Source organism: Miniopterus schreibersii, assembly GCF_964146895.1.
Source record: "Miniopterus schreibersii genome assembly, chromosome: 10".
In the NCBI taxonomy this organism is placed as follows: domain Eukaryota; kingdom Metazoa; phylum Chordata; class Mammalia; order Chiroptera; family Miniopteridae; genus Miniopterus; species Miniopterus schreibersii.
In genome coordinates this window covers 45,571,155-45,584,656 of record NC_138110.1, presented here as the reverse complement: position 1 = coordinate 45,584,656, position 13,502 = coordinate 45,571,155, and the positions used below count along the sequence as shown (strand labels likewise).

Genomic DNA, 13,502 nt, shown 5'->3' with positions numbered 1-13,502 from the left:
CCCCCAGGAACACGGAGGGACCACTGTATGTCAGGTTGCTTCTCAGCTTTCTCTATTGCTGACTTAAGATTCAATTTCCTTGCATTTACTGAGTCATTTATCACTCTTCCATCTGCTTCCAAACTTTGTCGTCTCTTTTTTTTAACCCTTGAGGGGTTTTTCCTTTAAAAAACCCACACACCCTGTCTTCTGTTTCTCATCATGGCCAGGGATCAAGGTGGAAAGGAGGCCCCATGCGGGAGCTTCGCATCCGAAAGCTCTGCCTCAACGTCTGCGTGGGAGAGAGTGGAGACAGGCTGACCCCGGCAGCCAAGGCCCTGGAGCAGCTCACAGGCCAGCCCCCCCCCCCCGTGTTCTTCAAAGCCAGACACAGGCAGGTCCTTTGGCGTCAGGAAAAACGAGAAGATTTCCATCCACCGCACAGCCTGTGGGCCTGAGGCAGAAGGAATCTTGGAGAAAGGTCTAAAGGTGTGAGACTAAGAGTTACCAAAAAATAACTTCCCAGATATTGGAAACTTAGGTTTTGGGATCCAGGAACACACTGATCTGGGGGTCAAATGGGAGCCAAGCCCTGGTATCTACGGCCTGGACTTCTGCGGGTACTGGGTAGGCCCGGTTTCAGCATCGCAGACAAGAAATGCAGGACAGGCTGCACTGGGGCCAAACACAGAATCACAAAGGGGAGGACATGTGCGGGTTCCCACAAAACCCAACCCCTTATTATCATCTTGGTGAGATTTCGGAAGGAAGAGAATGTCTATATCTGTATATAAATCAATTCTCTTTCTTTCTCCCTCTCTGTTCTTCTCTCTCTAAAAATAAGTAAAAATATTTTTAAAAAATTCACTCTGTGCACTAATTCCAAGAGAGGTTAAAATTTTAAAGATGCTCACAGATTAGTACACCAGACTGAAAGGCAGCTTCTTGTTTAAAGCACAGATTTATGTAGATGGGTTAGGTCAACAGGTGTGTGATTATTGACTAATTCTTGCTTCATAAATTAATGAAGAATCATATATATTATACGCTCTTGGACTAAGCCACTTCTCTTCATCAAAAATTATCAATATAGACTGATTTTGTTAGAACGAGACACATTACTGCCATCTCCTGGAAACTGTAATAATAAGCACATAAAGGCCCTCCTTTGAAGTGTGCAAACATGTAATCCCGCACAAATCATCCACAGCAGCCCAGCCATCTGTGAACAGCGTCCCCTTGGATCTGGGGTCCTTGTGCAGGGCGTCGCTTCAACAGCTGTGCTCTTAGCTACCTTCTGGGTTCACTCATCTGGGTTTTTCTGGAAACCTTCCTTGTTGAAGGATGGCTCTGAGGAGGAACTTGGGTTTTCTCTCTGGCTGTTAGTAGAGGGGATGGTGAAGGAGAATCCTGGGGGACCATTTCCTTCCAGATTTATAGACAGGGCTTGGGCAGTTTGTAGAGAGGAAGGAGGCAGATACCTCCCTGTACCTGAGTTATCCTATGTGTTCCTGCCCGTCCTAAAACTGTCCCCTCGCCAAGGCTTGGTTTCAGAGACGAGCAGGTGAGGGTGGAAGAGGAGAGCCCCGTGCCTCCTTTCTCCCCCCTCTCCATACCCCGTTCCCTCTTCCTCCTGCCTGCCACGAGCCCAGAAGAGCAGGGCACCCTCTTATTTCCTCTCCTGCATGCATATCCTGCCTTTTCTAACTGCTGAGCCCTACAGGCTGACAGGGTTCCTTCTTTACCCCAAGAGAAGGTCTAGAACTTGCCACTGAGCCTCCAAGAGAGAGCTAACGACCCTCTTCTAGCCCCGCCAGGAAGGCCCGTGCTATGGCTTAAAAGCTCTTATAGTTTTCTGGTAAGCAAATTAGAGTGGCCAGTTATAGAAATTCTTTTTTTTTTAGATTTTTTTTAAGATTTCTGTTTTGTTTTGTTTTTAAGAGAGGAAGGGAGAGGGGGAGAGAGAAACATCGATGTGAGAGTGAAACATCAATTGGCTCCGTCCTGCACACACCCTACAAGGATTGATTGAGCCTGCAACCCGGGCATTTGCCCTGACCACCTTTTAGTGTGCAGGCCAACGCTCGAACCACTGAGCCACACTGGCCAGGGCAATTCCTAACTGTTTTATTGTTACTTGATGCTTTGGTAAATGGAATTGTTTTTCTTTAATTTGCTTTTAAGAGACACACTGATTGTTAAGTGTTGATTTTGTAACCTGAAACTTTGCTGAATTTTTTTATTAGTTCTAACAGGGTATAGCGGTGTGGGGTGTGTGTGTGCACACGTGCGTGTGTGTGCAATGGAATACAACACTTTGAATGCTTTCAAAACCATCCTCTACCTATCTATTAAGAGGCTATCCATGAATACTCTTAGCATCCAACAAATACCGAATGTGGATATGTAGGAAATCCTGACCACTCTCTGCTGGTTCATCATTCATGAAAGCAGCAGATCACAATGATTGCCAAGTGTGCTTTGAATCTCTCAGTTACACAAATCAAGTGTAAATGGTTGATGTTCCAGGTTGAAAATGTTGACAGAAGAGAGAAATGTTTAAGAGGTCTTTTTAGATGTTTTCAATTTGCTTAGTGTTAAAATGTGATCTCTGAATAAATTTAAATTGTGCTTATCCTAACATGTCAGAAATTTCAAAGAAAATGATAAATATTTAGCAGAAAATCACTTTGCTTTGTGGAATCTCCTACCACACCATAAATGAGGTATAAATAGTTTTCTAATCTAGGAAAAACAATGAGAAGATTTTCCTGCCTGAGACAAGCAGTTTTACCTACTCTTAAAGTAATTCGAATGCCTGATTGAAAACATCATAATAGGAGAACACAGAGCTCAGAGAACTTCTGCAATGTCAAATTAGAGCTGCAAATAGAAGATGTGTGTATTAGAGCTATACATATAACTGGAAAGAAGAAGATGTGATTAAAAAAGTGAAATAGCCTTGGCTGGTGTGTCTCAGCTGGTTGGGCATCTTCCTGTGCACCGACAGGTTGCCAGTTCGGTACCCAGTCAGGGCACATGCCTGGGTTTCAGTCTCAGTCTCCACAGGGGGTGTGCAGGAGGCAGCCCAACCATGTTCCACTCTCACATCAATGTTTCTCTCTTTCTCCCTTCTTCTCTCTATAAAAATCAATAAAAAATCTTTTTAAAAAAAGTGAAATAATTTGCAGCTGCTGCCACTGTTTAGGGGGATGTTCTGGGGTCCACTCTCCCTTCTGCTTGGCCTAGCCCTCTGGGGTGATGCCTGCATTGCTCTGAACCCAGGACAACTTCACCTGAGCCCCAGGAGTGTGCGCCTTGGCCTTATCCCAGACGTTTCTTGAGGTGGTGAAGCCAGGGATTAGAGCAGGTTAGGCCATGTGTATTTGCAACCTTGTAGCTCACCAGCTTCCAAAGAGCAGATCAGCAGAACCCAGCAGCTCTCTCAAGCACAGTTTCAGTAAGTGAAAAGCATTCCCCTTCCTCCTAAGGGACAAATTACCACTGAACTCCTCCCCAGATGTTCCCCCTGGTGGAGCAACCAGACCCGGGTAGCCTTGCCTGTAATTACTATTTACTTCCATTTCTCTGGCTCACCTCATTGTAGTTCATTAACACCATGAAAGGATCTCATATGCAACCAGGCAACCGGGGGTGGAACAGGTTCAGTTCAGACTCTGACTCACTGTGTTCCATTGGGCCCGACTCCAGTTGTGCCTGCTCTTGGCTTACCTCACTTCTGTGGGCACCAGAACACAAACCACTCCACTCGGCGGGTACTTTCCCTGCCTTTGCTCCCCCTCTGCCACTTCCTCCCTCACCCCCAACTCTGACGACCTACATAGTTTCCCCTGAGTATAATGAAATGGCTCCCCCCTACCTTTATGCAACAGATCCCTTCTCCCCCCAGTACCGTCCATGAGCATCTACTCCACATTATTCCTGTGCCTTTCTAAATGGTTTTATCCCTCTGAAAAGCAACTGATTTTAAAACTTCCCCTCGTCTCTTCATCTTGTTTCACTTTCTTGGCATAATCTTTTTACTTGCCTCTTATATTATTATCATAAGAAAAATGTTGTGTTGGAGACCTGGTGTTAGACCTGTTAGAGGGAGACCTGTTGTTAAGGTCACGACTCCACCAGACTCCACCACCAAGAAGTGCCCTAAGAGGGCCTTGTCCTTCCCTGGGAGTTACTCAGATCAAAAGGCTCCGAACTGGCGCTAGCACTCAGGCCAGTCTGCATGTTGCCCGCCTCCACTTCTGCATGTGACCAGATCCTCTACAGCCCTCTATCAACTTCTGAGCCAGGACAGGCTCCTGAAGTTTGGGCGCTTGGATCACCAAAATATAAGAAACTGTGGGGGAAGGAGAAACTTTCATCTACTCTTAAGATTCTTTCAGCTGGTCTAATAATCAAACAGACATGGGACTGTTCCAGCTTCACCCAGGCCCTGCGAGTTTCCCCAGTCCAGCACATCAACCATTTCAAGGAAGACTTCTGGAAAGAGGGGAGGTTTGACTCGAGCTGTGGTGCCACAATTCTGGCGGTTTCAGCAGAAACCACGCTCCTTTCAGAGTGAGGAACTGCTCCCTGGCTGTGAGACAGGGGATGGCTGCGTGTGGAAGTGCCGTCCCGGGGGACAGGAAACGGTGCTGTGCACTTAGCGTAGCCACAGCCTCATCAGAAATGGAATTAAAGTATGGCCTTCTGGTAGGGCCTTGCCCTGAGAGGTGCACGGCCGAGAAAATGCTGCCTTTTCTTTCCTCGGGAAATCTCTGTGGCAGTGAACTTGCTCCCTCCTCCATCCTGAGGATAATTAAGAGCCGCCCACGCGAAAACAGACAGGGCTTGCTGGTGCCTGCTTTGTTCTCTGCTAGGACCACACTCGCTTTAATTCCAAGTGGGGAATTTGCTTTTTTCTGTACCGTTTGTCTCCTTTTCATGGTTTTCAGGGGCTCACTTCCCAAGCCTGTAAAATCAGTGACATGTATGTCCAAAGTGGAGGGGATGGAAACCTGGTACTGGGGACAATTTGTATGGGATCTTCATGAATGGAGTCAATCTAAAAAGAATCACTGACAAATTCATATTTAATTTGTATATTATAGCAAGTAGCAGATAATCACAAATTGTAAACTGTTGGAAAATTTCATGAGATGCCAAAGTTAAATAACCTATCAACAGGATTATTCAAGCCCTCCTTTGCTGTATCTTCTTTTAGTGAGTACTAAAAGATAAGAACTGGAAAATGTATTCTTTATAAAGGACATAAGGTTCCAGATATACATTCTAAAAAGTACAAGTGTTCTTAGTTGCCCAATAATAATGCCTTACATTGAAGAGCTAAAGCTTGTTACAGCTGATACTGTTACCAGGAAACCCTGCTGGGGTTCGGGCTGCCTGTCAGGGTATCCAGTTCAACAGAGGCAGGTGTTTATTGAGAAGGCCGGCCAACCAAGAAGGCAGGGAGCATACGAGCATCCTAAATCTGTCTTAAGGAATGGCCTGAGGGATAGGGTTCTATAGGGAAATGGGGTAAACTGAGGCTGGGAACGGAATGCAGCTATTGTGCAGCCCCAGAGGCCCGCAGGTGTCAGCTATTGGTCTTGGTCTTCTGGCGACATCTCAATAAGATGGTACCTTGACTCCTGGTTGGACTGGCTTGACCATGCATCTTGGTGGTCCGGCGATGTCTTGATGAGGTGATACCTTGACTCCTGGTTGGGCCGGCCTGACCATGCCCATTCAATAATACATTGTCCATGGCTGTGTCACCTCCTTAGTTGCTTCTTCCGGGATCAAGGGGAGTCTATGGGCCCAAAGGCCTAGGAGAAAGGAACTTAAGGAAAAAGAAACTTAAACCCCTGTTCACATGAGAATATGTGTTCTGTAATTTATAAGTAATATACTTATATTTCGGATTAATTCAGGTGCTCAATCTTTGGACATTATAAGTGCCCCTATCGATACAACTCTCAATCCCTGTCTTCATTGGTCCTCTATGACCTCTTGAGGCTGTCAGGGGAGCTATTATCTCCTCCATTGTACAGACAGGAAAATCAAGGACCAGATGGCTCCTGGAGGAATCAAATGGCACTTTCAAACTGGGTAATTTAAGGAGCATTTAACAAAGGGACTACTTTTAAATGCATGGGCAGGGTAGGGGGAAAGCAACATCTGGGAGCTGCTACCCTCCTTCAGTCCGAAGCTGCAAAAGGAGGCAGAATCCAGAGCAGGCAGCTTTGTGTGAGTGCTGCCTGTTAGGAGCTTTAGGTAGAAGGACAGCCAACCACAAGATTTTGTTCAGGAATACATACTCTCCCTCCATCTCCTGGCCCTCTGACCTATGCTAACCTCCCTTTCTTGGCTGAAACTAATGAGAAGCCAGACAGGAGAGGCTGGTTAACACTGGCCTCCCAGGTCAGCCCCTAGGGCATAGCACAGAGCAGAGAAGATGCCAGTGGGGCTGGAAGGGAAGACATCCTGCGGAGATGGTTAAGTGATTTGCCTGAGGGAAAGATAGGAAGGAGCAGACCCAAGATAAAAACTCAGGTTTTAGCACTTAGTTAAATGTCTTTCTACTGCACCTTCTGGAAGAGTAAATGAGTTAATCAGAGTGTGAATGTGGCAGCAGAGATTTCTCTTGCTAAATTCTCTGTGAAGATGAAAATTACAATGCATTGCTAAGGTTATGATTTCAGGAGTATCTTGACATGGCCATTTAAGCCTCGAGAATTCTAAATGGAAAATGGCTTTAAGCAAGTGATAAAAAGAATGAACATGTGTAGCACAGTAAGCAGCTGGCCCATCATCTCTTACTCTTTCCTATTTAGTCTTCCATTAAAAAATTAAAATTTCAGAACTATTAGAAGGGACTTTAATTGTATGTGTCATTTTTATGAACAACAGAGGCAATAATTCTCTCTTAGCTGGCTTGCATCTGAAGAATACAGACTGAACCAGGCCCTTAACTTTTCCTGATCATAAAAGAACTTAATGAGATCAACTACAAATGGCTTTTGATGCAACTGTTATATTCAGATCAAGAGTTTCACTGCCAACGATATTTAGGAGTATTTTGGCATAGTCATTTAAACTCCTAGAGAATGTAAGAAGTTGAGAATTAAGTGAGAATTTCCTTAATTAAACTCAAAGAGAATTAACTTAGACATAAAATTCACTTGAGAAAAATATGAGAAACAAACAAATATGAGCTACTGTAGACTGGATCTATGATTTTTGGGAGGTTGAGTAAGTGAGAAAAACAAACAAACAATAAAACACCAGGTTTCTAGAAGGCATACAGTAGAAAATGAAGACCGGTTTGGGGAGATGAAAATCTCCAGGATGCGAAAGTGATGCCTGATGATCGGATCTGCCACTTCCTACATCTGACGCCTCAGGCAAGTCGTTTGATTAATCAAGGCTTCATTCTTATCTATAAAATGAGAAAAATGGCTTTTTGGCCTATCTTACTAGCATTTGTGAGGATCAAATGAGACCAGGGATATGAGAGTGTTATGCAAATTGTTTTAAGCTTAAAAAACTAAGGTGTTATTTTTGTTCAGCTCAAAACATTTTCTCCAGAATGTACAGAAATAGACACTGCAAATCTGAAATCCCTACATACCCAAGTGTTTATTAGTATGGGTGCAGTTCCAGTGATGCCCTCACATTAAGGTTTTCTGTGATCATCTTCGCCTCGAGTGCACAGTTCTTAAATCTAAGATAAGCAGAGGCCTGCTGTCTTAATGACCAGTCTTGGGTGCCATATTGGAAGCCGCGACAGATGCCCTGACTGCAGTTCCAGAAGAGGAAGAACTGAGCAGCCAGAGGATCCTAGAGAGGGTGTTTGCATCCAGGTGAGTCACGGCCCGGGCCTCTGGAAAGAACCCAAGAGCCATCAAGTTGGGCCCAGAGTGTGGATTCTGGATGAAGGAGAGGGCAGCCTCCACAAGAGATGTGGTTAAGCAGGTTGAGCCACATAGGTGGCTCCAATCTGGTGGACCCTGGACACTCAGCCTTTCAGCCAGTTTTGCAGCCACAGCCTGCCCTGCCTCCTAGAGCAGTCCCTGCCAGCCTGTGGTTCTCAGAACTATCCCCACAAGTGGAGACTGAGAGCTGCATTGATTCCTCCTTCACTGAACAGTCTTTGCCTAAAGTCCATGCAATCCCAGCCTGCCTGGACCTTTGCCATTGACAGGGGGACTCACTCCATTTACTCTTTTAGCCTCATCTTTAATTTGAGGAATAGCAATTCTCTCCAACAGGAGCTGTCCCTGAGATCAGTCTGTGGAAGGGCTCAGTTCTGACTCTTCCCATCCCTTTATATATCTGACCTTCTCCTTTTACTTCATGACCTAAACCTGCTGAAGCTCCCAGACACTGACTGCTTCACCCTGTTCATCCACATTTCTTTTGCCTTCACACTCAGAAAGCTCAGGGGGAACTGGAGGTTTGAGTGTTTGGAGGGAGTGGGAAGGGTGGGAGGGTAGAGGCTGGGCTTTGCATCTGCCCCCTCCCTTCAGGAATGGGGTAATAGCAGAAGCCCAGGGAGGGGGAGCAGGGTGGGAGGGCTGCCTTTGACCAGAGGAGGTTCAGCTGACACACTAACAAACTCTGTCCTGTAAGGTAGTTTTATAGCTTTTAAAGTTTTAGGCGTGCCCTTTGACCCTCCTCTCATACCACGCCAATAATTTAACCCAAGATTTAAAAGCCTGGATCAAATGCAACGGTATGCTTTATCTGTTAATGTCATTAATCTAGCATCATCATCATTATTATTTATTTGGTGATTTTGAGAGTGCTTTTGTTAAAGCTGGGGGCAGTGAAACAAAGGAATAACTTAGGGTAGAAGAAGCAACAGGAGAGAGCCTAGGCGGTGCTCTGCTTAGTCTCTCTAGAAATGTTATAGGAAAGCAGCGAGCCAAAGTGGGGCTGCTTTAGCTCACTGGGAAGTCAGAGAAAAAGGGAGCCTTGGAGACAGGATCAGGGGGTAAGCTCGGGCCAAGCTGTCGCTGCCCACTGCTCCCCTGGCCGCAAGTCTCATAGGGACCCTTGGAATTTAGAAAGAAAGAAAAATTCTTGCTCGCTAGCATCATATTTTTAATAATAAAGATTATTCATTCTTTTGATTACAAATTATTGCAGCCCACATGATGTGAAAGTCTGAAGCTACAGAAACTGTTCAGCAAGATTAGTTTAGAAGAAGAAATGAAATTCAATTTTAGATCCACACGGCCCCACTCAGAGATGCTTCTGGAGCCAGTGGTACATATAAGGCAGCAGAACATAGGTGGGTGTACAGCCCTCACCCTGAGGTCTCCTTGGGACTGTGGTGCCACTGACAAGTCACTTCTGCTGGCACCATTACCCCAAAGATGGAACAGAAGGAGGGTGGGAACTGGATGTGAGATATTGAAACTTGGCCGAGTGAGGATTAGGAGGTACTTGCTATCAGAGTTAGTTTGAATTCAGCTAATAAACAAGAGCATAACAAATCTAAGCAGGGCTTCCACTGGAAACTCCACAATTGAAAATACTAATAGTCTTGTCCTGCCATGAAGCCGAATTCATTTTTTACTGACATTGCTTCCGGAAAGAGATCTTCCAGTAAGCTAAAATTTAAGCCTGCTATAAATTCATGCCTAATATAATATAACATTTCTTTTCTGCAAAGGAAAATAAAGCCATTCAGCCCATGAGTAGATAAAAAAGTGAATTGGAGTTTGGTGTTCAAATAAAGTCATGAAATTAATGTTCTGTAAGACTGGCCTTTATGACAGCATATAAGAAAATGCACCAATAATGAATTTGCTCAAAGGATAAACTATTTTTTTCTACCTAAAGCTCATCTGGCTGTCACCTTGAAATGAGTATTTATTAAGGGAATAAAATAAAAGCATTTTAAGTCCACTAAAGGAATGTGTTTAAATATACATGATGACAAAAATATAATAACAGATGATAAGATAGACTGGATTTTTAAAATACTAGAATAAATCACATTCTTCAGTTAGAAAGTGTTAAGAATATGTGTTTGGCATCTAATGCACAGCTCTTCAATCAAGATGTGAAGTCAGCAGAGTAAGAGCTGACCAGGTTTTGGAAATGGGCGCTTTGCAGCTAATTCTAAAGAACCTCAATCTATCGATTATCTCGATGCCCAATTGGATTACTTGTTAGAAGTTCTCTATGGAGACCCTCCTGCAGGCCTTCTACAGGGTGACATCCTCTCTCACATTGCCCATGGCACTGCTCCCAGCCAGTCACCTTACCCACCTGGCTCAGGTGCCATCACCAAGAAACAGAGGTACAAAACTAGATGCCAACTGAAGAGTTCTGGAACAAGGGGACTATACTCCTCAGGCGATGCCCTCCTGCCACCCTGACCTTGCGCTTCCTTCCTGCAAGCAGCTCTGCTTCCTGATGGTGTCGGTGGGAAGGACCTGGTCACCCCGGCACTCCCAGAACTGGCCCCACTGCATTCATAGATAGGGGTGCTCTCAGCACGAGCTCCCTCCTCAGGACCTCCCATCTTAGCATCTCAGTAGTGAAGGACAAGTGTCCTCTTTTCCTGAGCACCGTGGCTAATTCTGCTGTGGAAATTAGGACCACATGCTAGAAGCAGAAAGGGCTGTTGTGAGTCTTGTGGTCCTGGGCACCTGGGACAGAATGGACCAAATCAGCCACAGTTTCAAATGAAACAGGATCTGCAATCAGGTGGAAGGAAGTTTCCTACAGAAAACTGGCAGAAAAAAAAGGTGCAGTGAGAGCCATTGATGAATATGTGTTGATAATTTTTTCTACTAATACAGCTCTCTCCCTCACCTGCTAAATTCCAAGCACCCACCAGGACGCATTGGTTCTCCCTCGGAATCAACCATTCTCCATAACCCACCCTCCCACTCTAACTCAGGCCTTCGCCTCTCTCCCCTCTGCTATGAGGTGGTCTCCATGCCTTCAGTCTCACCCCCTTCCAAAGACTGTCACAAACTGCACACCATTCCTAAGTTCACAACCTCCAGGAGTTTCTTATTGCCCACTGGGATCAGGCTTTAAGGCTCTGGTCACCCGGTTCCAATTCCCTCTGTGGCCTCGTCTCCCACGGCTCTCCCAGCACCAGGTCCCCCGGATGCACACACAGCAGCTCCCTCTTAAACATGCCTTCCTCCCCCTCCCCCCCCGCTAGAACGGGCTCTGCCCTCTCCTCAGACTGCCAGAACCTCGGAGGCCTGAAGGAACATGGTCTCTTCTGGGAGGACTTCTCTCCACCCAGCAATCACACTTCTCAGGGCTTGCCCATCGGTTTTCTCAACTTCTGTCACTGAAACCTTCAGAGTTTCTCAGAATGAGTTTCTGAACCGAAACCCATGGCCTGAAGGGTACAGTGTTGAAGCTTTTGTCCTGGAGAGTCTGAGGGATGTTGGCACCCATGACTGTGGCCTCAGGTAGGTTTATCTGGGAGCTCTAGAAGGCAGGACAATGGCATCTGGCCCCACAGTCATGACACAGTAGCTGCTCATGAAAAGCCGGCTGTGTTAAACCAGCCTCAAGGGGCTGATTTTTAAAATACAAAACATTATAGGTAAGTATATTTCCCTCCTTCCCCAAAAGGAGGGGAGGGTGGAGAATATTGAGATCTAGCCTCTAGACCTAGTACCCCCCCCCCTTTTTTTTTTGCCAGTTCTGTTCATTTGTCTGGAAAGGAAAAGTGGTTAAAAATCCTTTTTCCTTAACTTTTAATTTCATGTAACGGCGGCACATCATGGCATCAGAGCATTAAGGAAATAAAATGGATACTCAGGTAGTTCTCCAATGAAGAGGGAATTAATTTAATGCATATTTACTGTTTTAAAAAACACATCCATTTACGCATCACTCAGGTTAACACGTGTGTTAACATTTTGTCATATTTACTTCAGATCATTTTTTTAAAAGACAAGAAATAGTATAAGTAAATATAGTCTCCTCCTTCCCCAGAAGGAATTCCTTTTGGTGAATCCCTTTCTGTCCAAACAATTTTAAACTGGCCTTCTGTCACTTGAACGGAAAGCTTTTACTAACGAACACGCCTCTCGCCCACTTGGACAGCCAGCTGCCGCGCTGACAACCCTGAATCTCCTCTGATTGGTCTGACAGATGCTGGCGCATAATGAATATTCAGTAGCAGCAACAACTGTGGCTCAACCTCATGCCAAGTCACATGGTCAAAACGCGAAATATTTGGGAGTTCTTAAAAACAACAGCCAACTATTTCTAGGAGAAAGATAAGAAAGTCTTTTATAATAGCAGGAAACTTTTTGTTTTTTTGATTTTCACAGGTAAGCTCTTTTTTTTCTGTTTGAATTTTAAAGAGCAAAAAACAATGTTTCTCCCACCCAAAGCACATGCAGTAAAAGAAGAAAAAAAAAGATAAATTGGATTTCATCAAAATTAAAAATTTTGTGCATCAAAGGATACTATCAAGAAAATGAAAGGCAAACCACTGAATGAGAGGAAATATTTGCAAATCATAGTTCTGACAAGGGGTTAATATCCAGAATTATAAAGAACTCCTACAATACAACAAAGCCCAACCAAGCCAATTCAGCTATCAAACTGGCAAGGAATTTTTTTCTTTTAATAATTCTTAAGGTTGCAAGAATTGAGGGGCATGGAATCTCTCATACACAATGGTAGAGTAAGAAGTGGCCCCTTTAAGATAATATTTAAATTGCCTTTAAAATATGTATAATCAGAGGATTTTTAGGACAGTAAAACTATTCTGTATGACACCATACAGGTGGATACACGTCATTACACATTTGTCCAAACCCATTCAGGGTGCACCACTAAGAGCGAACCCTAATGTGAACAACGGACTTTGGGCGATGGTGATGTGTCAGGACAGATTCGTCAGCTGTAACAAATCCACCACCCTAGTGAGGGGTATTGATAATGGGGGAGGTGCGCATGGGTAGGGGCAGGGAGTGTATAAGAAATCTCTCTACCTTCCTCTCACGTTTTCTGTGAACCTAAAACTTCCCCCAAAAGTAAAGTCTTACAATAAAAATTTTTAATGTGTATAACACGCTCTCTGAGACAATCATTCTACTTTTAGAAATGTCTTCTGAATAAGTCAACAGAGGTGTAAACAATAATTTATATATACAGATTATTCATTGCACCATTATTTTTAACCAGAAAAATGCACACCCAATGTTCAATAATCTGGGAATGTTAAGTAAATGTTGGTACGGCTGCAGGATGGAATACTATGTAGATGTTAAAAACCATGAGCAGACGATTACAACAACAACAACAAAACCGGTTCATGCTATATTAATGCAAAAATCAGACGGCAGTGTTAACAATGTGGTCTCAGTATGGATGTAGTATGCATGTGGTGTGGAGTGCACAAGCGTCCTCAGAAACAAATATTGGAAAAATGTACAGGAAATATTAATTACAGCTGTCTCTATGTGATACAAGTGCAGATGACCTGTATTCGCTTTTGTAGTTTTCTGTCTTGTTTACAT

The 13,502-nt window shown here is 44.3% G+C and overlaps 1 pseudogene across 1 annotated transcript; it reads left to right on the top strand.

Annotated features, from left to right (window-relative positions):
* The first annotated feature begins 201 nt into the window (after positions 1-201).
* LOC308562303 (large ribosomal subunit protein uL5-like) lies at positions 202-12,309 on the top strand (annotated as a pseudogene). Its single transcript has 4 exons — positions 202-731; positions 7,763-7,844; positions 11,322-11,432; positions 12,306-12,309. The product of its transcript is annotated as a large ribosomal subunit protein uL5-like (transcript).
* Positions 12,310-13,502: the final 1,193 nt, after the last annotated feature.